This window comes from Propithecus coquereli, unplaced genomic scaffold (assembly GCF_000956105.1).
Source record: "Propithecus coquereli isolate 6110/MARCELLA unplaced genomic scaffold, Pcoq_1.0 Scaffold478, whole genome shotgun sequence".
NCBI lineage: Eukaryota > Metazoa > Chordata > Mammalia > Primates > Indriidae > Propithecus > Propithecus coquereli.
In genome coordinates this window covers 1,239,892-1,264,753 of record NW_012150596.1, presented here as the reverse complement: position 1 = coordinate 1,264,753, position 24,862 = coordinate 1,239,892, and the positions used below count along the sequence as shown (strand labels likewise).

Below are 24,862 nucleotides of genomic sequence, written 5' to 3'. Positions count from 1 at the left end.
TCAGTCATTTGTTCTTTCATTTTACTATTCCTACTTCACCTTTTCCCCTTGTGCTTGTGATCTCTTCTATTAACACCTTTTCCGGTAGGTATATCTATTCTGCTCTTTAGAGGCTCATGCTTTGCTCCTGTTGGAGATACAGCTTCAAGTCCTTTCAAACAACAACAAATACAACAACAAAACCTCCACCTTATGTCTCAGTTTCTGGCATCTTAATAAGGGCGCCTGGTTTTCCATGATTTGACCACACTTCTCAAAATGTTTTTAATACCTTTCTGCTCTAATGAATTTGTTTAGCCACACTATTCCTCTGCCAAATTTCCTAGCTTTTGAGAGATTCATTTCAGCTGTTATCATTGCTTCGCCAGAAAAATTACTTCTCACTTGACAAATCACAACCTCCCTTCTTATACATAAACTCAATTAACCTGTCTCAACAATTTCCCTTTTGAAAGTACACTCTAGAATGTTAATATGTGTTTAACAAATCTGTAACTGTCCTTCAACTTTATGTTTTTACATTCTAAATATTTCTTCCTATGTTGATCTCTAATTATTTCTAGACCTTTTCATGGAATCTTAAACAGCAAAGCTAGAAGAAAGCTTAGGAGGTCACCTGGGGCCATCTCCTACCTGAAACACTTATTCACACACTCATCAAACATTTACTGAGTACCTACGTGTTAGGCCCTGGTGTTCAAAGATAAATAAAACAAAAATCTTTGCTCTGAAAAAGCTCAGTCTAGTGGGATACATAAATAAATAAATTACAGCATGGGAAATGCTGTAGCAGAATGATGAAACAGAGCAGTAAGAACCCAGAAGAAAAGAATGACCAAAAATGCTTTATAGCTCACAAAAAATTTCACAATCCAGCAGTTCATTTATTTCTCTAAACGACTCTGTGACACAGGCATTTCAGGCAAGGAATGGACAACCAGAAAGGTGAAAGGACTTACCCAAAGTCACTCGCCTAATACTAAGAGCTAAAATTCAAACTTTCTTCTTCTGATTTTAAAGTTTGGGTTCATGCCCATCAAATTATGCTGCCTCTTCCCTTCCTTCCCTACCGACCACTTTTGGGGTTATATGGAGGAAAAGTACATTGTTTAATAACTTTATTGTCTTTAAACTCTTTTAGGGAAAAAATAGGTTTATTAGTTTAATTGCTTCTCCATCTAAATCCAAGTCCATTTATATACTGTGAGACATTGAAATTCTCTTTCAACCTTCCACATTTTGAGAAATAAAAATCCCAGTACCTTATGATTCTCTCCCCCATCTACCTGAGAGAGCCCATAAGCAACTTAAGGTAAATACGTCCTTTTGTATCATGCCTGGTTCATTGCTTTAAAATTGCATTCAGTTCCACTAACAGAACCAGGAAATGGAATCTGTTTTGCATTTTTAAAATTATTCACATTATTCAATCACACAGTAAACACTTACTAAGCACTTACTTCATGTATAATGCACAGAGTTACACACTGTGAAAGATACTGAGATGAATAAGACATAGTACTCATCCTCATGAGTTTTAAGATACAGAATGAGAAATAAGACCTTTTGCATATAACTACAATCTAAGGAAGGCTGTGGTAAGTGTTGTAATAATGGCAATAGACACTATACAAGTTGAGAGCATGGAAGTGGTGGTATTTGAGCTGGGACTTAAAGAAGGAATAAAAAATTGGTATAGGGAAATTGGAAAGAAGGGATTTCAAATAGATGGAACAGCATGAGCAAAGGCATTATGGTAGAAGAAAATACAGCTAATAACCACAGCTACCATTTATTGAGCACTTATTCTGTGCTAGGCACTATTCTAAATGCTTTACATACATTATCCCACTTAATCCTTATAGCAACCCTATGAGGTAAATAATACCATTATTTCTATACTGTACATGAGGAAACCTAAGCTTACAGAAGTTAAAGAACTTGCCCAAGGTCCCATGATTAGTATTATTTGTTTGAAACTTTATTTTTGCTTATCTAATTTAAAAGACAACTACATAATACAATAATTATAAATCTATATTGATGAGCATACAAAGTATAAAGATATAATTTGTATGACAGTAGTAGCACAAAAGAGGGGTAGGGAAAGATACTGTATAAGAGCAAAGTTCAATGGATTGGGTGCAGTGGCACATGCCTGCAGTTCCAGCTGCTTGGGAGGCTAAAGAGGGAGAATCACTTGAGCCCAGGAGTTTGAGGCTGTGGTGAGCTATGATGGCACCGCTGCACTCCAGCCTGGGCAACAGAGTGAGACTTAAAAAAATTTAGACAAGAGCAAAGTTTTCATACTATTGAAATTAAGTTGGAATTAATCTGAACTAAATTGTTAAAAATTAAGATATTAATTTGCAATCCATAAAGCAACCAGTAGGAAAATAGCTCAAAAACAGTAAATTAATGATAAGGGAATAAAAATGCTAGACTAGAAAGTATCTATTTAACACCAAAAAGGCAGTAATGAAGGAACAGAGGAACACAAAAGACATAAGATATATAGAAAGAAAATAGCAAAATGATATACATAAGTTCTACCTTATCAATGATTATCTTAAATGTAAATGGATAAAATATTTCAATTAAAAAGCGGAGACTGGCAAAATAGACCAAAAAAACAGGATCCAAATATATTATGTCTACAAGAGGCATAATTTTGATTCAAAGACACGAACAGGTTGAAAGTAAAAGTATAAAATGTGTACGTGTGTATGTGTCAAACAGTAACCAAGAGAGCTAGAGTGCCTACACTTCTATCAAAAAAAATAAATTTTAAGACAAAAAGTGTTATGAAAGACAAAGAAGGACATTCTATATCAATATAAGGGTCAATCCACCAAGAACAAATAACTATTATAAACATACATGTACCTAACCACAGAACCCCCAAAAGATATGAAGCAAAAACTGACAGAACTAAAGGAAGAAATAGACAATTCAATAATAATAGTTGGAGACTTCAATGTCCCACTTTCAATAATGGATAGAACAACTAGACAGAAGATCAACAATGGAATGAAAAATTTTAACAACACCAAAGACCTAACAGACATCTACAGAACACTCCACCCAATAAGAGCAGAATATATATTCTTCTGAAGTGTACATGGAACATTCTCCAGGGTAGAATATATGTTAGGCCATAAAACACGTCTCAATACATTTAAAAAGAATTGAAATCATACAAAGTATAACGTCATTGAAAGAAATTAAAGACGACCAAATAAATGGAAGGATATCCTGTGTTCATGAATTGGAAAACAATATTGTTAAGATGGCAATATTCCCCAAATTGATCTATAGATTCCATGCAATCCCTATCAAAATCACAGCTGCCTTTCTGAAGAAATTGAAAAGCTCTTCCTAAAATTTATATGAAAATGCAAAGGTCCAGAATAGTCAAAACAATTTTGAAAAAGAACAAAGTTGGAGGATTCACACTTCCTAATTTGAAAATTTAATACAGAGCTACAATAAACAAGACTGGGTGGTACTGGCCTAAGGCTTGACATACAAGGATATACCTATAAAATAGGATTAAGAGTCTAGAAATAAATCCATAGATTTATAACCATTTGATTTTCAGCAAGGGAGTCAGGACAATTCAATAGTGGAAGAACAGTTTTGTCAACAGGGGATGTAAGACAAACTGGATATACCGGATATACAAATCCAAAAGAATGAAGTCAGAACCCTACCTCATGCCATATGCAAAAATTAACTTGAAGTGGATCAAAGACTTAAATTTAAGGCATAAAAATACAAAAACTCTTACAAGAGGCTGGGCGCGGTGGCTCACGCCTGTAATCCTAGCACTCTGGGAGGCTGAAGCAGGCGGATTGTTTGAGCTCGGGAGTTCGAGACCAGCCTGAGGAAGAGTGAGACACCGTCTCTACTAAAAAATAGAAAGAAATTATCTGAACAACTAAAACTATATAGAAAAAATTAGCCGGACATGGTGGTGCATGCCTGTAGTCCCAGCTACTCAGGAGCCTTAGGCAGTAGGATCGCTTGAGCCCAGTTTGAGGTTGCTGTGAGCTAGGCTGACACCACGGCACTCACTCTAGCCAGGGCAGCAGAGTGAGACTCTGTCTCAAAAAAAAAAAACCTCTTACAAGAAAATGCAAGAACAAATTTTAATGACCTTGGATTAGGCAATGGTTTCTTAAATATGACACCTAAAACACAAGCAACTAAAGGAAAGATAAATTGGACTTCATCAAAATCTAAGTTTTGTGCCTTATAGAATGTAATCAAGAAACAGAGGGTTGGGCGCGGTGGCTCACACCTGTAATCCCAGCACTTTGGGAGGCGAAGGTGGGAGGATTACTTGAGGCCAGGGGTTTGACACCAGCCTGGGAAACATAGCGAGACTGTCTCTAAAAAAAAATTAAAAAAATAAAAAAAATTAGCCAAGCGTGGTGGTGTGCACCTGTACTCCCAGCTGCTCAGGAAGCTAAGGTGGGAGGACCATCTGAGCCCAGGAGTTTGAGGCTGCAGTGAACTACTATGACGTCACTGCACTCAAGCCCAGGCAACAGAGCAAGACTCTGTCTCAAAAAAAAAAAAAAGAAAAAGAAAAAAGAAACTAAGAAGACAAGCCACGGAATGGAAGAAACTATTTGCAAATCACATATCTGATAAGGATCTAGTATTCAGAATACATCAACAAACTCTTAAAACTCACCAATAAAAATAAAAATGACCCAATTTTAAAATGAGGATTTTAATGGATACATTTCTAAAGAAGGTGTACAAATGGTCAACGAGCACATAAAAAGATGCTCAATATCATTAGTCATCAGGGAAACGCAAATTAAAACTACAAAATACCACTTCATACCCACTAGGATGGCTATAATCAAAAAAAGAAATAACAAGTGTTGGTGAGGGTGTGGAGAAACTGGAACCTTCATACATTGTTAATAAGGATGTAAAATGATACAGCCAGTTTTGAAAACAGGCTGACAATTTCTCAAAATGGTAAACATACAGTTACCATAAGACCAAGCAATTCAACTCCTAGATATACATGCAATAGAACTGAAAGCATATGTTCCCTCTGTACACTTATATTCAGAGCAGCATTATTCACTTCCAAAAGGTAAAAATAGAAACTATTAGAATTCTAGAGGAACATGTTGGAAATACTCGTCTAGATATTGGCCTAGGCAAAGAATTTATGAAGAAGACCCCAAAGGCAATCACAGCAACAACAAAAATAAATAAATGGGACCTGATCAAATTAAAAAGCTTCTGCACAGCCAAAGAAACTGTCACAAGAGCAAACAGACAACCTACAGAATGGGAGAAAATTTTCGCATGCTACAAATCCGATAAAGGGCTGATAACTAGAATCTATTTAGAACTCAGGAAAATCAGCAAGAAAAAAATCAAACAACCCTATCAAAAAGTGGGCAAAGGACATGAACACAAACTTTTCAAAAGAAGACAGAATAATGGCCAAAAAACGTATGAAAAAATGTTCAACATCTCTAATCATCAGGGAAATGCAAATCAAAACCACAATGAGATATCACTTATCTCCAGTGAGAATGGCCTTTATCAAAAAGTCCCAAAACAATAAATGTTGGCGTGGATGCAGAGAGATAGGAACACTCATGCACTGTTGGTGGCACTGCAAACTAGTGCAACCTCTGTGGAAAGCAATATGGAGATACCTTAAAGAGATACAAGTAGAAGTACCATTCGATCCAGCAATCCCATTACTGGGCATCTACCCAAAAGAACAAAAGACATTCTATGAAAAAGACATCTGCACCCAAATGTTTATAGCAGCACAATTCACAATTGCAAAGATGTGGAACAACCCAAGTGTCCATCAATACATGAGTGGATTAATAAAATGTGGTATATGTATACCATGGAGTACTATTCAGCTTTAAGAAACAATGGTGATATAGCACCTCTTGTATTCTCCTGGCTAGAGCTGGAACACATTCTACTAAGTGAAGTATCTCAAGAATGGAAAAACAAGTACCACATGTACTCACCATCAAACTGGTATTAACTGATCAACACATAAGTGCACATATAAGAATAACATCTATTGGATGTCGGGCAGGGGGGAAGGGGGAGGGGGGAGGAGCGGACGGGTATATGCATACACAAAAAGTACAATGCGCACCACCTCGGGGATGGACGCGCTTGAAGTTCGGACTTGCGGGTGGTGGGGGGAACGGGGGGCAAGGGTAACATACTTAACCTAAACATCTGTACTCCCATAATATGCTGAAAAAAAAGGTAAAAATAGCCCAAATAACTGTGAACTGATGAATAAACAAAAGGTAGTATATCCTTATGATGAATTACTATTCAATCATAAAAAGAAATGAAGTACTGATACATGCTACAATATAAATAAATTTTAAAACATGACAAGTAAGGTCGAGTGCAGTGGCTCACACCTGTAATCCTAGCATTCTGGGAGGCCAAGGCATGAGGATCGTTCGAGCTCAGGAGTTCGAGACCAGCCTGAGTGAGAGTGAGACTCTTGTCTCTACTAAAAATAGAAAGAAATTAGCCAGGCGTGGTGAAACGTGCCTGTAGTCCCAGCTACTTGGGAGGCTGAGGCAGGAGGATCGTTTGAGCCCAGGAGTTTGAGGTTGCTGTGAGCTATGCACTCTACCCAGGGCGATAGAGCAAGACTCTGTTTCAAAAAGAAAAAAAAAAGAAGGAAACAAGGTAAAAGAACTAGAAAAGTAGAAAAGTACAATGACAGGAATAGTGAGAGAAGAGCATTTCAGAAAGATGAGTATAGTTAATAGTCTGTCAAATGTTACAGACTGATCAAGGAGAATAAGAACTGAGACAATGAATTTGGCAAGAAGGAAGGTCATCTGTCAACTTTTAAGAATATTTTTCAGAAGAGAGACCCAAATTGCTAGTATTAAGGAGAATGGGTCATAAAGATAAAGAGAGATGGTTGGGAAGGGAAGAGAAATGGGACAGGCACAAAAAAGGATGGGCAAGGAAAAGAGCAAATAAACTGAAGTATGCAAAACTTGACACAAAAAGATATTTGTCAAAACATGATTCATAATTAACATAAAATATAAACAACCTAAACTACCTAACAATGTATGAAAATCAAATGCTTATGGAAGTATAGAAGTATTGTCTGGTATAGTGATCGACAGCAGACTCCTGAGCCATACTGCTTGGGTTTGGATTCTGGCTGTATCACTTACTACCTGAGTGGGAAATACTACTCTATGCCTTACTTCCTCTTCTATAAAATGGGATAGTAACAATATCTATCTCATAGTGTTGGTGGGAAGGTTAAATGGGTTAATACTTGTGAAGCATTTAGAACAATACCTGACATATTGTAAGCACTATATAAGGGTGAGCTATTATTTATCAATACAATGGAATATTTTGTGATTGTTAAAAATGATATCACTGGGGCTCTGAGCAGGCTGTACCTCGATTCTGGCAATAAAAGCATTCTGGATGCTGTAAAAAAAAATGATATCAGAGAATTCCAAGTGATTACAGAAAATATTGAGACTTGACATTTAACAACACATTGTTAAGCGCATAAAGCTGAAACAAAATTGTATACATTAGGTGATCATAATTGACAACCACAGAAAAAAAGAATGAAAACATAATACAAGGTTCTCTCAAAAAGATGGGATTGTAGGGAATAATTATTATTATTATTTTAATCTGTATACTTTTCTGCATTTCTAAATGTTCTACTGAAACAACTTATTATTATAGGTGAGAAGAAAATAAACATTAAGGCCGGGCACGGTGGCTCACGCCTGTAATCCTAGCACTCTGGGAGGCCAAGGCGGGAGGATCGCTCAAGGTCAGGAGTTCGAGATCAGGCTGAGCAAGAGCGAGACCCCGTCTCTACTAAAAAATAGAAAGAAATGATCTGGATAACTAAAAAAACAAAACAAAACAAACAAACAAAAATATATATATGTATATATAGAAAAAATTAGCCAGGCATGGTGGCGCATGCATGTAGTCCCAGCTACTCGGGAGGCTGAGGCAGGAGGATTGCTTGAGCCCAGGAGTTTGAGGTTGCTGTGAGCTAGGCTGACGCCACGGCACTCTAGCCCGGGCAACACAGTGAGACTCTGTCTCAAAAAAAAAAAAAAAAAAGAAACATTAAAATAGAGAATTTCAGGTTAAAATGGCAAACTGAATACACACACTTCTAATCTTACTCTCTTCTGAAACCCCAGTAAAACTATAAAAGCATTTCTTTTTTAAAATCTACACAGACAGGGAGAACATGAGAGCCGATAACAGAGAAAAAAAGGAAGCCAGAAACTATGCAGGCAGTGGAGAAAGCTGAGAAACGACCCAATTTACACTACAGAATCCACAAAAGGCTCAAAACTGGCAGCAATAGGTATTCTATGAGTAAAGGGAAGGGGAGGGGAGTGACTAAAAGAAAAATTTGTGAAAGCTTTTTGAGAATTAGATACCTCTATGACCTTCCTCATTGTAAACTACAGCAGATGTCTAAAGATTTATTTTCTGGGTTGGAGGACACAAGACATGGTTAAAGGCTTGGGTACTATACTCAAAGCAGAGATATTTAAGTGACCATATGTATCCTAAATGTTACAAATCAAGACACTCAGCCCCTTTCCCCCATACACCTCCCAGAATGCTGATAGCCAGATATTAACCCTCCACAGAGGAGATTGGAAGATGCTTCTCCAGGGAAAGTGACCAGCCCAAGGCTTAAACCCTAAAGATATATATATATATAGATATTTAGAGATATAGATATTTTTTTAAGACAGGGTCTCACTCTGTTGCCAGGGCTAGAATGCAGTGGTGTGATCACAGCTCACTACAACCTCAGACTCCTGGCCTTAGCAATCCTCCTGCCTCATCCTCACTAAACCCTAAAGATATTGACATAAGGGAGTCTCCAAAAAACATTGCACCCAGATCAACCTATAGTGGATCTCCAAGTCTATAAGCTTCCCTACATGCTTGTATTATTTCTTTAGTATTTTATTCCCACACTTTTAATCATATGCATACATATAGCTAACAATTGCCAGACCTTTGAGGAAACACTGCAGCATGGAAGATAGAGGTCAAAACAAAAAAGGAAAGTCAAATTGAAGGAAATGACACTATGCATTGAGAAAAAATATATATATATCATCAGTAACCTAAGAGAGGTATAGGATGATACTGTACTCATGGAACATTGACAGGATGCTTTTTTAAAAGAACATTCAAAAAACAAAAATGAACTCTAAGAAGCTAAAATCCAATAGCAATAATGAAAAAAATCCATAGAAAAATTCAAAATCTAGAAAGAAGAGGAAAAAGACAAAGAGATAAAAAGTATAAGAGAAAAAATGAGAAATTGAGAGGACGGCCCTGGAGTCCTCGACAAAATATGGAAGCTCCTTAATTTATGATGGGGCTATAGCCCAACAAACCCATCTTAAGTTGAAAATGCATCTAATGCACCTAAACTACCGAACATCATAGCTTAGACTAGCCTGGGCACTTTGTAGACAAGATAAGATGCAAAAACACAAAACACAATATCCAAAAAATGCTGGCAATGCAGTACACTGTAGAGTATGCATTGTTTATCCTCATGATTGCGTGGCTGACTGGGGGCTGTGGCTCACTGCCACTTGCCAGCATCACAAGAGGGTATCATACAGCACATCAATAGCCTGGGAAAAGATCAAAATTCAAGCTTCAAAGTATGGTTTCTACATAATGCATATTGTTTTTGCACCATCATAGAGTCAAAAAATTGTAAGTCAAACCATTGTAAGTCAGGGAATATCTGTGTTGCAAATCGAATCTAGCAATACATAAAAAGAATAGAAATTATGATTCAGTTGTTCAGAGAAAACACTTTACTTATATATACATTATGTTACATACCCTCAAGTACCAATGCATGTGATATTAATTGTAGAGTTTTATTGAAAATTTAATGATAATGAGCATTGAAATTAATCCTGGGAATGCAAGGCTGGTCAACAATAAAAATCAAATCAATGTAATTCACCATATTAACAGACGAAAAGAGAAAAACCATATGATCTTCTCAATAAATGTAGAAAAAGCATCTGACAAAATCCAGAATCCATTCCTGATAAAAAGTTCTCAGCAAAGGAGGAATAGAAGGGAACATCCTTAACCTGACAAAGTGCATGTATGAAAAACCCACAGCTAATATCATACTTAATGGTAAAAGACTGGATGCTTTCCCACTGAGATCAGGAACAAGGCAAAGATATCCACTCTCACCAATTTTCAACATCATGTTGGAAGTCTAGCCAGTGCTATAAGGCAACACAAAGAAACAAAATGCATCCAGATTGGAAAGGAAGAAATACAACTGTCTCCATTCACAGCTGATATGATTGTCTATGTAGAAAATCCTTAGGACTCTACAAAAAAATCTCCCAAAACTAATGGGTGAGTTTAGCAAGGTGAGAGGCTACAAGGGCAATATATTGCAATCAATTATATTTCCATATACCTGAAATGAATAGTTGGAATTCATTTTTTAAATATCATTAATAGCACCATAAAAGGAAAAGGAAGGAAGAAAAATGTGTAGGTATAAATCTAACAAAATATGTGCTGGATCTGTACGCTAAAAACTACAGAACGCTGATGAAAGACATCAAAGAGGAACTAAATAAATGGAGAGATATATCATATTCGTGGATTGGAAGACTCCATATTATGAAGCTATCAATGGCCCACAAATTGATCTATAGATTTAATGCAATCATAATCAAAATCCCAGCAGGATTTTTTGTGCATATTGACAACATGATGCTAAAATTTATGTAAAAAAAAAAAGGAACTAGAATATCCAAAACAATCTCAAAGGAAGATCTGAGTATATTTATAAGCATAAAAGAGGGCCTCAGTGGAGAGGTAGATATGCGAGAGACGAGTAACAGATTGAACAAAAGCTATAAAAGAAATGAAAGGAAACAGAATCAAGTACAGAAGTGGCCCAGTTCTAAGTATCTTTCAAATCATAGATTAAACATCACAACCTTCACAAAGCCTTCCCAGGTGCCCCAAACTAAAAATTGCCTTTTCCTCCTCTAAACCCTGATATCACTTTATTCACAACCCTCTGATAATTCCTAGTACTTACTATAAGATAGAATTGTTACTGTTTTACATATCCTATCATCTCATCCTCCTGCTCCACAACCCACTAGATTATGAATTATTTGAAGGCAGAGTTTCAGGAGCAATTTATATTTCCTCCACAGTGCCTAGCATTATGTCTTAAATATAGTGAGAATAAAAACAAAACAAAAACAAAAAACACACTATAAGGAGATTGAGTAACTAAATAATGCAGAGAGTAGTAGATGACTTATTGGTTGATTCTTGCATATGATATCCCTTGTATTACAATGTAGTATAATGACTTTTGCACAATGGCACTTTGTTGCCAAACATATTCAGTTTTGGATTAATCTGAATCTTGAACTTGAAGCAACAAATATCTGAAAAATTATCAAGGACATCGCTTTCTTACACAAATGTGTTAAAGCATTCACCTCAGCAAAGACCACCACCCATTCTAGTTCCCCTGGAAAGAGTTATATAGAAAAAGCAGATGGCTCTATTCGAGGTGGGGGGATGCATTATGCTCATTTTAAATAAGTCAAAAATTCTGAGGTACATATATTTGGTGTGCAAACTTGTAATGTTCGACTCTTTCAACAATCTTATCTTTTTCCCTGGAGTTTGGGGGAAACGAGCCACATGAAGATAAAAGATTATCAGTCTACTGAATATATTACTGAATTGCATGATTTATGGTATTATACTCAGTCACACAACATTATTAAGTCATCTACTCTCACTTTGTCACTAATCAATATATAAAGTCCATGTAACTGAATGTACTCTAAAATTTTCAGTATAGGATCTCTTTCCCTATTGTGATACATTTCTAACATCAATGACATGGGAATTTCATTGTAGAAATTTAAGTACTACATAATAATTAAGATATAATCCGTTACTATTTCTTTAAAAATAAAACAAAAACAAAAAGACTGTCCTTCAGAATATATCAAGGGGAGAATTTTTCCTTGCTATGAATGAATGAAACATATTATGGACTTAATTGTGCCCCCCCCAAATTCATATATTTAAAGCCCTAGTCCCCATTGTGACGGTATTTGGAGATGGGGCTTTTGGGACCTAATTACTAATAGATTTAGATGAGGTCATGAGGGTGGGTGCCCCATAATAGAATTAATGCCCTTTCAATTACAGACAGAGCTCACTTCTCTCTTTCTCTCTGTCTTTGTCTTTGTCTCTGTCCCTGTCCCTCTCTCTCTCTCTCTCTCTCTCTCTCTGTGTGTGTGTGTGTGTGTGTGTGTGTGTGTGTGTCATGTGAGGACACAGGGAGAAGGTGGCAAGGAAGAGAGCACTCACCAGAACCCAAGTATGCTAGCATCCTGATTGGACTTCGCAGCCTCCAGAACTGTAAGAAAATAAATTTCTGTTGTTTAAGCCACCCAGTCTATAGTATTTTGTTATGGCAGTCCAAGCTGACTGAGACAAAAATACATCAAGAAATTTAGAGGTAAAACCCTAAACAATTCAGCACTTTATCAGTGAAGTACTGTAGGAAGAGGAATGGATAGGATGCAGGGAGGTGATGTGTGGGGATTATATATAGTCTGGTCCTATTACTGATTTCACATGTCACCCGGAACAAGTTGCTCCCTGGTTTGGCCACAGATTCTGCATCTGTATAATTAGGACACTGGATGAGCTACTATCACAGCCACCGCACAGCATCACCCCCACCCTCACTTTGACTGTGACTGTACCTCAGAACTGCAGTCACTAATGACGCTGCAGTAACTAGGTGAGACAGGAAGAAACAATCACTGAAGGCAGCGACAAGGAAAATAACAAAATGTCATGTACGAATTGCCACTCTAGCATGATATATAATGCAAGATGTATAAGTGAGATGAGCATTTATGAAATCTGCTTCAAAAACGAAGATCAAAATCAAATACCACAGCACCATCGCCATCTCCTTGTACTAGAGGCTAAAATGTACAAAAAGATGAAAAGAATGCAGATACAACAAAAAGAAAATACTGCATCTATACAAAGCACAGTGGTAATTCATCTCCTTCCTACTTTTCATTGTAGTGTATAATGATTTTTTCCAAGATGAAGTAGAAGGAAGAGTATAATTGCATAGAGAAAAGAGGATGTGAGATACTAATCCAGGACATAATAGTGCCGTCAGCAAAAAAATTTGTCTTCCACTTAACACCTTTAAATGCTGAGGAAGTAAAAAACAGAATAGTTACTGTAGCAACTTGATTTAGTCCACTTTACAAATACTTTAGAGTAACCAAGGCACAATTATATTTTGATAGATCGGCTAAAATTCCCCATGCTACTTTTTTTTAATTTTTTATTTTACAGCCTTTTAATTTCTACATTGAACACACCAATTTCCTGGAATAATAACTGTTGTAATGCTTACTCTTATACATTTTAGCAGACACATATCCAGCTGGGGTTCCCAGAAGGACCCATAACACAATGGCACAGGTAAGCTCCTCGATTGGATTGGCGGGGGAGAGAAAACCAAGGCAGGCCAGAACTAAAGAAATAGGAAATCAGTGACAATAATAGTCTCAAAAGTACACAGGACTTTATAAGAAATTAAGCATAACCTTATTAAGACATATTATATGAAATAGCACACAAGGAAATTCTCTAATGGGAGTGCTTAAGGGATGCTGCAAGCAAACGTTATTTATTCGCTTAGCTAAGTCTTTCACAATTTTTTCTTAATGAAAACGTCTGATTTTCAATTTAAAGAAAATGGAAGTAAGTTTTCAAGTTGAATTAGTCTTTAATTTCACTGTGAAAACCAAAATTAAAATATCTCCCCCTTCCCTATTCTAGTAATCACTCCAAAATAGCAAATCATTTTTTTCCCGCAAAAATTTCCTTCTGTTTTCCTTTTATTCAAAGTGGGGAATAAAAAAAAATCAAAGTGAGACTTGATCTCAGGAAAATATAACCTTAAGAGCTGAATTTTGAAATTATCATTGACATCTGAAACACCTAATAAGCCATCTTTTACAACAGCTTTGTTTACGAAAATCACTACCTGGCTATCAAAAACTGACAAGCACTATTTTTAGCTTATAAATGAAGGCAGGTAGGGTTCATCAGCCATTGTGAGCCCACTAAAGATGCCATTCTGTTTATACACTTAAAGACGAGCACTTAGGCTTGCCATAGTATTTTGAAATGCTAGCCTTTGAATCGTGAACTCCCTTAGCCCACTAAAAATATGATTCTACTCACATACTGATTTTCAAGAATACATCTATTTTGCAACACAAGGAATATGTGTACTGGAGTTTACAATAAGCTATTCAAAACTGAAGAAGCTATGGAAGGTTCTTGATATAGGAACATCAACTCACATCCTTAATTTGAGAAGACAGAAATGTAACTACTATAAAACACAAATTTCAATAAACTTTAGGGTATAATATTCAAAGTCCTTTTGTACACATGAATCAAAGTTTAACGTATGTCAGCAGTTTACTATGAATGCTTAAGATATATCTGAGCCTACTCACATAAAGTAATAAATGTCGTAATCAAAACTTGTATTCCTTGACCCAGGAAGACTGAGAGCAATATTCCATTCTTTGGGGGCCTGAATACATCTTCATGAACCAGCTTCCAACCAAACTCTTGGGGATCTTCCTGCACATGAGAAAGTCTTTAATAAACATAAAAGTTACTATGACAGAAAGTTACAAGAGCTCTGAAAATTAGATGAAACGCAACTTTCCTCTAAAGACACACTAACTGGAAACCAATGGGTCATTATGAATTTAGCAGGTCTCCGGAAGGTACATGATGCACCACATAAATGAATCATTCCCTTACTGTAAGTTTTGCACTGGAGGAAGTGTGTTAATTTTATAAAACACACAACTGGATTGCTTTTCACGAAGAAAGCAAAATGGGCCAGGCGCAGTGGCTCGCGCCTGTAATCCTAGCACTCTGGGAGGCCGAGGCGGGTGGATTGTTTGAGCTCAGGAGTTCGAAACCAGCCTGAGCAAGAGCGAGACCCCATCTCTACTAAAAATAGAAAGAAATTAATCAGACAACTAAAAATATATAGAAAAAATTAGCCGGGCATGGTGGCGCATGCCTGTAGTCCCAGCTACTCGGGAGGCTGAGACAGGAAGATCACTTGAGCCCAGGAGTTTGAGGTTGCTGTGAGCTGGGCTGAAGCCACGGCACTCTAGCCCGGGCAACAGAGTGAGACTCTGTCTCAAAAAAAAAAAAAAAAAAAAAAAGAAAGCAAAATGATTTAACTTACATACAGAACTCGACCAATGTTACAGGAAATAAAAATTCACCAATACACAAATGATTACAAGAGTCAAAACAGTATTACCTAAATTATAATATTTTTCAATGTTTGGTATATTTATCTCATGCTTCAAAGCAATGGAAATCTTTAATAATGATATTTTCAGAGTTCAGAAACACATACAAATTTTTTTTAAAGGCAGGGTCTCGCTCTGTCACTCTGGCTGGAGTGCAGTGGCACAATCATAGCTCACTGCACCCTCTCAAACTCCTGGGCTCAAGCAATCCTTCTGCCTCCTGAGTAACAGGGACAATAGGCATGTGCCACCATGCCCAACTAATTTTTAAAATTTTCTTTTGTATAAATGGGGTCTCACTATGTTGCCCAGACTAGTCTCAAACTCCTGGCCTCAAGTGGTCCTCTCATCTTAGCCTCCCAATGTGCTACAATTACAGGCATGAGCCACTGTGCCCAGCCGTGAGAAACACATACAAATTATGTAGCCAAAGAGTTGATAACAAACAACTATCTAATAAATTTACCTGTACTTTTTAAAAATCTACACAACTCTATACTTTTTTTATATCAAAATATTAAGGGGGGTGCAAATGTTTTTGTTACATGTATAGCTTTTATAATGCTTAAGTCCAGGCTATTAGTGCACCCGTCACCTGAATAGTGTTCATTGTACCTGATAGGGAGGTTTTTACTCCTCCCCTTCTCCCCCCTGCCCGCTTCTTGATTCCCAATGACTTTTACTTCTCTCTATGCCCAATTTGGTATAACATACAAAATCCCTAAGCATCAAAAATGTGTTGTACAAAGAGTGCAATGCGCACCATCCAAGGGATGGACACACTTGAAACTCGGACTTGGGGGATAGGGGGCAGGCAAGGGCAACATATGTAACCTAAACATCGCACCCCCATAATATGCTGAAATAAAAAACATGTGTTGTATTCAAGGTGCTATACTCTAAGTAGAAATATAACATTGAGAACTGGGCAAAGTAGGCATTCAAGTATTTGTTGAATCAAATATGTACATTTTTACTTACAGGAGAATTCATCTGATTATATCTGGTAATATCTCTATGGAGAATCTTTAAGGTGGTCATAGTCACCATTTCAGATAAGAAAAGAACAATAACAAAAGAATTCATAACAGTAGAAAATTTAAGAAAGAAAAAAAGGAGAGAAGTTAAATCTCAAATTCCTTAACTGAACACTAAAATGTGTATACATATAAAAGACATTCAATCAGTTTTCTAAGATTAAACTTAGATCAAAGACTGAATGCATCATATATTAAATGAATTTAAATTTATATTACAAAAGTAATAGAAGCAACATTATTTTTTTTTTTTTTTTTGAGACAGAGTCTCACTGTGTTGCCCGGGCTAGAGTGCCGTGGCGTCATCCTAGCTCACAGCAACCTCAGACTCCTGGGCTCAAGCGATCCTCCTGCCTCAGCCTCCCAAGTAGCTGGGACTACAGGCATGTGCCACCATGCCCGGCTAATTTTTTCTATATATTTTTAGTTGCCCAATTAATTTCTTTCTAATTTTAGTAGAGACGGGGTCTCGCTCTTGCTCAGGCTGATTTCTAACTCCTGAGCTCAAACAATCCGCCCGCCTCGGCCTCCCAGAGAGCTAAGATTACAGGCGTATTTTTAAGGTTATTTTGAAATTTTTTAAGAGTACATTCTCAAAGAGAAATAAGGAGAAGTGAATAAAAGCAGTAACACAAAATTAGTTCTAGAGCATGGAACTGGGAATGAAAGTTCAGGAGTCACGGGTTGAACTAATGGCTGACTGACTTCTTAGCCAATGGACCAAGGCCATAGTCTTTTAAGTATATCACTCAATGAGCTTCAGGAGAAAGACCCCAAGGATGACTTATCTACCAACTCTTACTTATTGTTTCTAAAATTAAAACTTGAAAACTGGCTGGGCACAGTGGCTCACGCCTGTAATCCTAGCACTCTGGGAGGCCGAGGCAGGAGGATCCTTTGAGCTCAGGAGTTTGAGGTTGCTGTAAACTAGGGTGACACCACGGCACTCTAGCCCGGGCAACAGAGTGAGGCTCTGTCTCAAAAATCTCAAAAAAATAAATAATAAATAAATAAATAAATAAAAATATATATTTTCGTTTCCCACCCTGAAGCTACTTTATTTCAGGAAGAGCTTACCTAAGCCACTGAATGTTGGTATGAGGCATAGCCTCCAAAATATAATCCCATCTAGAGGCCCACTTGACATTTTTGCTTTCCTAAAACAAAAATATAAATCATATAATCAAACTTTAACTGATCTTTTGCTGGTTATAATCCTGAAACAGACAAAAAACTATTTTGCATGTGGTTCCTCCATTTCTTTACTTCTAACTTCATGGAATCATGTGATCTACCTTGACCTTTTTTTTTTTTTTTTTTGAGCCAGAGTTTAGATGTGAACAAAATTCCCACTGAATTTTTTTTTTTTTTTTTGAGCCAGAGTCTCACTCTGTCATCCAGGCTACAGTACAGTGGCATCATCATAGCTCACTGCAACCTTAAACTACTGGGCTCAAGCGATCCTCCTGACTCACACCCTCTCGAGTAGCTGGGACTACAAGTGCATGCCACTGCATCTGGCTAATTTTTCTAATTTTTGTAGAGATGGGATCTCACTATGTTGCCCAGGCTAGTCTTGAACTCCTGGTCTCAAGCAATCTTCCCATTTTGGCCTCCCAAAGTGCTAGGACTACAGGCATGAGCCACCACGCCCCGCCTACCTTGACATTTTTATCTTGTTTTCATTTACTGATATTCTACCTCATTTCAAAAAGGAATTAGGAAGAAAATAATTTTAGCTTACTGCTATTCACCAGAAATAGCACCTTTTTGGTATTATTTTTCTGCAACCCTAAATCCACCTCATACTTATTTCCTTTTGTCCCTTTGTCCTGACCACATGTATGTCTCCATTGCAACTTCATATCATACTTGCAAAGGTACAAAAAGATATACATAATGAGAGTCACTGCAGCTTTGTTTATAAATTTAAAACCTAGAAACAACCAAATATGTCCATCACAATGAGAATAAACTATGGTAATCCATGCTAGCAACTACTATGTAACCATTAAAAGAAATGGTGTGCATCTATAGGTGATGATATGTCTATGAAATTGCATTAAGTGAAAAAAGAAAGGTGAAAAGTATGTATAGTAAGATTCCATTTTTCCCCAAGAAAATGGTATACATATCTTGTATGTGCAAACATTTTTCTGGAAGGATAAATAAGAAAAAGTAATGGTTATACTTTTAGAGGGAGAGAGTAGGAATTGGAAGATAAAGGAAGGGAGATATGTACTTACACTTTTTCTGTATAGTTTGAAGTCCCCACCATATATGCACATACAGGTATTATCAATATTACTACTTAACCAAAAAGACAACTTGCTTCACTGCAACTCACCAATGTCACCCCCTGAAAATAGGTTTATTAGGGTATTTTGTTTGATTATAGAACCTTGTTCAACTTAAACCATTTTTTCTTATCAAATACTTCAATATTTTACATTTCATATGCTAAGTATTTTGGGATGTTGTAGCTACAAGCTTATAAAAGATTTTTTTTAATATTGTACTTTTTAGTACTGAATAAAACACAAGAAAATATAATTATGAATCCATCCATTTCTGCTGATGTGTGATCAAATTCAACTTGTCAATAGTTTTCTTTTAAAATATCGCCAACAGATGATGATCTTAAATGATAATCCCCACTAAACACTTAAGCCATTAATGCAATGTTATTACCCCTCAAATCAATGGCATGCTCTTAGCAAAAGAAAAACACTGGTAAATAATTGGCACAAATTGGCCAAGCTATGCTTGAAATGACTTATTATTTAAAATTGGGTAGCCTTATATATTTTTCTGAAGTTTGGGCATATGAAGAAAGTCACTATACATTACTTTAAAAAAATAAAAACCCAAGTGATAGATATTAATTTAAATGGGTTTCAATTCAACAACAAATTTCAGTTAAAACCTGATGACTGCGTGATCACAGTTAACATTACCAGTGGCAGGACAGGTTAACCTCACATGCCTCCTGATGTGATGTATCACTACTGTGGTATTCCTGCCAAGAATGCGTAGACTGAGTCTGGTCATGAAGAAACATCAGACAGACTCAGATTGACAGTCATCCTACAGAATTAGGTAGGTCTATACCCTTTAAAAATGTCAAGAATATGAAAGACTAACAAACTGGTCCAGATTGGAAGAGACCAAAAACTAAATGCAACACATAATCCTGGATAGAATTATGAACCAGAAAGGGAAAGAGTGACACTGTTGGCCAGCTGGTAAAATTTGAATGAATGGATGTGGATTGGATGGTAATGTACCAATATTGGTTCCTAATTTGAAGGGCTGTATGCTATTTGTGTAGGAGAGTGACCTTGTGTTAGGGAAATACACTCTGGAGTATTTAGGAGTGATCAGGCAACATCTACCTCTCAAAAGATTCAGAGAAAGACTAACGATAATGGACACACAGAGAGTGAACAAGGTAAAACAAGCAAATGAGGTAAAATGTTAACAATCAGGACATCTGGTTTAAGGGACTACAGGAGTTCTTTGTACTGTTCTGACAATTATTCTGTAGTCTGAAACTGTTTCAAAATGAACTATCTTTAAAAACCCATAAGAAAATAATTTATAGAACTGATAAATCAAAGGATAAATATTTCATGAAAGGATTTATCTCAGCTATCTATTAAAATATTGTTGTAATAGTAAAACGTGGCTTAATTTGTCAAAATTTAAATTACACACATCTCTTCACCAGCCAATCAATATCCATTGCCTTCATTGAGTTAACTCATATCAAGTCTTTTAAAAAAGAGTGATGCTTTCAAATACGCACTATGAAATTTGGATTTCGAAAGACAGCCTGGACGTTCTGCAGTTGTTATACCAAGTCGTTTTTTGCACTAAACATTGCCATCTGCTGGAAATAACAGACCATAACACATACTACTCTTTCCTAAGTAAGAATTTATTTAGAAATCCTAAGGAACGTTTGTAAACAAAGTGACAAATACAAAAAGATAACTAATTGGTGGAACCTATTTTTTCATCCATTTAAAATGAATAAATTATTCTTCATCTTTACCTCCCAGAGTTTCAAAATCTTTTATAAGACATAGCAATCCTCATAAAATCGCAGGGTAAACAATCTTTAATGTCGGTAATAATGGAGGCACAAGCAGCAAAGGTAGAAACAAAGATGAGACTTATTGATCCATGACACAATACCCTATGATGGGCCTCATTCAATAAAAATTCATGCAGAGACTCAAAGAATCAAGCTGACAGGCAACTTGATCATCTAGTTCCGCTGTTCTCAACAGGGGGAGCAGCACCCCCTAGGGGGCATGATGAAAATGTGTGGCAATGCTACTGGTATTTAGCAGCAGAGTACAACGCCAGGTGTCCTGCGATGCACAGGGAGACCCCCACAACGGAGAACTGAGAAGAACTTCTTCCATTTGAGAAGTCCAAAAAAAAAAAAAAAAGAATTGAAAAGAAATGTACCATGTCCTACTCCTGTTTCAAATGCCCCACTCAACATTCATGGGGATGTAAAACTGCTTATGCTGATGTGCGCCTAGATTCTAACTCCCTTTTACAGATAAACATAAAGTATTTTTACACGGTTTTAATATACATTAATTTTTTCCCAAGAATGCAACTACCAGGTAAATCGAGGGAAAATGGTACTATGCTTGGCTTGGAACTTTACCAAAATTGATCGACATTTCCGAAAATCAAGGCATTATTTGGAAACGTGGCATTTGAACCACCAATGTACAATATTCTTATATCCATCTATTGTCACATTTACAGTGCTTATACACATAGGTGCAAGCATCTGACAACGACTGAAATATACACTAAATACATATTTTATTAAAAGTTACATCCCTTTTATTTCTCCTTTATATAGTAGTTAGGGTTTTATTAATATATTGATGTTTTGTTGAAATTATATGGATAGACAAGTTTCATTCTCTTACCTATTAGTATCATTTTAGAATAGTAAAAGGAACATTATAAAACATTTCTTATTAAAAGAGGACATTAATCTGACAGGGTTGAGAACTACTGATCCAGTTCTACTCCCTCTTTTTATTATGGGGAAACTGAGGTCCAGGGAGGAAAATGAACCTGCTCAAGGTCTTGGTATGAGTCTGAGGCAAGCCAGCACAGGATTTTCTGATTCTCAATTCAGTTACGGTCCATGCTGCCTGAAAATCGGAAGTGCATTTTCCAATAAAAACAATGCTATAAATGTAGCTAGGGTCTTAGATCAGACCACAAATAAAACTTATATAACTCAACTATATAGCTATTAATAGAATTGTGATCAGAATGATACAAAAAAGCCTTTTGTTGGAGATATAAAAGCAGTAAATTTTTAAAGTAAGAATACTGTGAATAGAAACACCTTAGCCTGGCATTCAATAATTCATAATAGGCACTCAATTTTCATAATTCATAATTCATAATAGGCACTCAATAACTTCATAATAGACCCTCAATAAATATTTGTCACATAAATGAATAAACAAAAGGTCTTTGCTCAAATGTTAATTTTTATGACTCATCCCTCCTTCTGAACAATTTATTATAAACTCCGAATTTTACATCCATTTGGGAACATGTATCATTTTCCAAAAGCATTAAAGTGCATTTGCAAGATGCTTAATTAAAAAGCAAAATAAATTGCTTTTGTACTATTTGAGTCAAAGTTATTAAGTGTGCCCATCACCCAGATAGTGTGCATTGTACCCATTAGTTGTGAATTCACCCATCCCGTCTACTCCCCACCACCTGCTTGGTTTCTGATGAGTGTTATTTCCATATGTGCACATAAATGTTGATCAATTAGTTCCAGTTTAATGGTGAATATATGTGGTGTTTGTTTTTCCATTCTTGTGATACTTCAGTTAGAGGAATGGGCTCCAGTTCCACCCATGTTAATACAGAAGGTATTATTAAAATAGTTCACCATTTTTTATGGCTGAGCAGTACTCCATGGTATACATATACCACACTTTATTAATCAGTACCCCTGTAATATTACAGTATTACAGTACCCCTGTAATATTCTGAAATAAAATAAAAAATAATAAAAAGCAAAATAACAAAACTTTTAAAACTAAAAATTATTATATTGCCTCTGATCTTCTCTGTGTCTAGTATCTGCTTGGTCAGGGGTGCAAATTGACAAGCTCGGCTGATGATCATAGGCTCTGAGTCCAAACAGCAATTGGCAGGTGGCCGCACTAAGGTGGTAGAAGAGGCAGGTGCAGGAGAATTGAGGCTGTGACCGAGGTGGCTGAGGAGCCACAGCTGCTGCACGGCACTAACATCTGGAAGTAGTTCAACATGTGCATAGAGTTCAGCTTCCCGTCCAGGTCCCCTGGCCGCAACCCCACTAAGAACTGCTCCTATCCCATTTCCCCGTGGTGAATGTCTTTGTGCACCAGAGGAACACAGGAGGCTTCCCATAGTCTACAATAGAGTAAGACAGCATAGTTCACTCAGTCAACAGCCTAGAATCAATGGATGTCACAGGATCTGGTCAAATTTTCTGTATTGAGAATAAGAAGCAGCAAAAGCAGAAAAACATGCAGAAGCACAGACCAGAGAGGACAGGTGCTGCATGTGAGGCAGTCTAGATCTGTGCCAGTACGGCAGCCAGTCATCACCATGTGGCTATTCAGCACTTGAAATGTGGTTGGTTCTAAGTAAGATAAGCTATAAGTATAAAATACATAGCAGATGTGGTACAGGAAAAAAAAAGAATATAAGAACTTCTGTACCCAGAAAGTGCTATATAAACACTGTACTCTAGTTGATAAATTTGTTTCTCACGGGAAAATGGGTTAGTAGTTCTGAAACTGTATGTATGCTAGGGTCAAATAAATAAGTCATCTACAATATATTGTAGATGGTGAGAGCCACGTTTCTCACTTTCAGGAAAATTAGTTACAAATAAACAAAGGGAGAGGGCTAGAATAAATGCAGTGGTGCTGAATTACAGTCAGAGATACTGTATGAACTCATATTTATTCATTTACTTATTCAGTTATTTTTATATTTTTCCATTAGCAACTAGCAAGCAATCTGTGTGGTGAGCTTATGTGTAATTCGTGTCTCCACAAATGTATAAAACCAAAGTGTAACCCACATTTTCTCAGGGCCTCTTGAGGCCCTGTGTTCTAAGACAGTCACACACATTCAGCTCAGAATAAACCTCTTTAAATTATTTTAAGGTTTTGGGTCTTTTTCCTTTAACAATATAAAGAGACACACACACACACACATACATATACATTATGTATTTATTCCTACACAAAAATATGCATAATACCTATAATTAGATACATGGATATATTCAAAAGTATACAGCATAGTATTGCTAAATAAAAATGTATACAAAAAAAAATGTATACGTATAATGAAAAAAACCCTCAACTCACACAAACAAGCAGACACACACAGCTTTGTCTGTCTCTCTGGAGACCTTCAAAAATATAGACACTAGGAACTATATAAGAACATGGACATATACATTTGAATAAAGCTGCACAATAAAAAAATATCTACGTGGCGATACTTTGCCATCATAAGAATAACCAGTTTCCCCAATACTCATACACCTACAATTTTAACTCATTGATCATATTGACCTGAATCAATTATTTCACTGGAGGTTGAAAAACTAGTGATTTTCAAATACTATCATTCCACTGAACCAATTCAGTAAACGATGACTAGTTACCCAGCTAGTTCACAAAATCCTTCATAACTCATAATGTAGTTTAAGTTCTTTTATAATTACAGTAACTAACATACGAAGCTTTGCTTCTCATTTATCCACTGATAGTATGAGCTACATGTGGGTTCAGTAGGATTTTGTGAGCTACTCTAAGATGCAACAACCATTTGCATCTGGGATAGCCAAACTAGGCTCCACAGTGGGATATAAATGCTACTCCAAAAGCATACCCTAGAGTCAAATACATTTGTTAAACACTGAGTTAAACTCAGTCAAGAGGTTTCTTTATTAGGAGACTTTTAAATATTTTACTAATGTGCTTTGTGAAGCTGAGAAAGGAGGCAGTAGAAAGTAGCATTTTCCAAACTGATTTCACTAGTGTTCTAGGGAATGCACTTTGGGAAATGTTGATGCACACCCTTATCACTGGGTTTAAAAAGCATTTTTCAAATAAATGGGATCTAATCAAATTAAAAATCTTCTGCACTGCCAAGGAAACTATCGTTAGAGCGAATAGACAGCCCACAGAATGGGAGAAAATATTTGCTCTCTACACATCTGATAAAGGGCTGATAACCAGAATCTATCTAGAACTCAAA

The 24,862-nt window shown here is 36.5% G+C and overlaps 1 pseudogene; it reads right to left on the bottom strand.

Annotated features, from left to right (window-relative positions):
- The window catches only part of LOC105819261, an 85,689-nt pseudogene that overhangs the window by 26,545 nt on the left and 34,282 nt on the right, over nt 1–24,862 (bottom strand).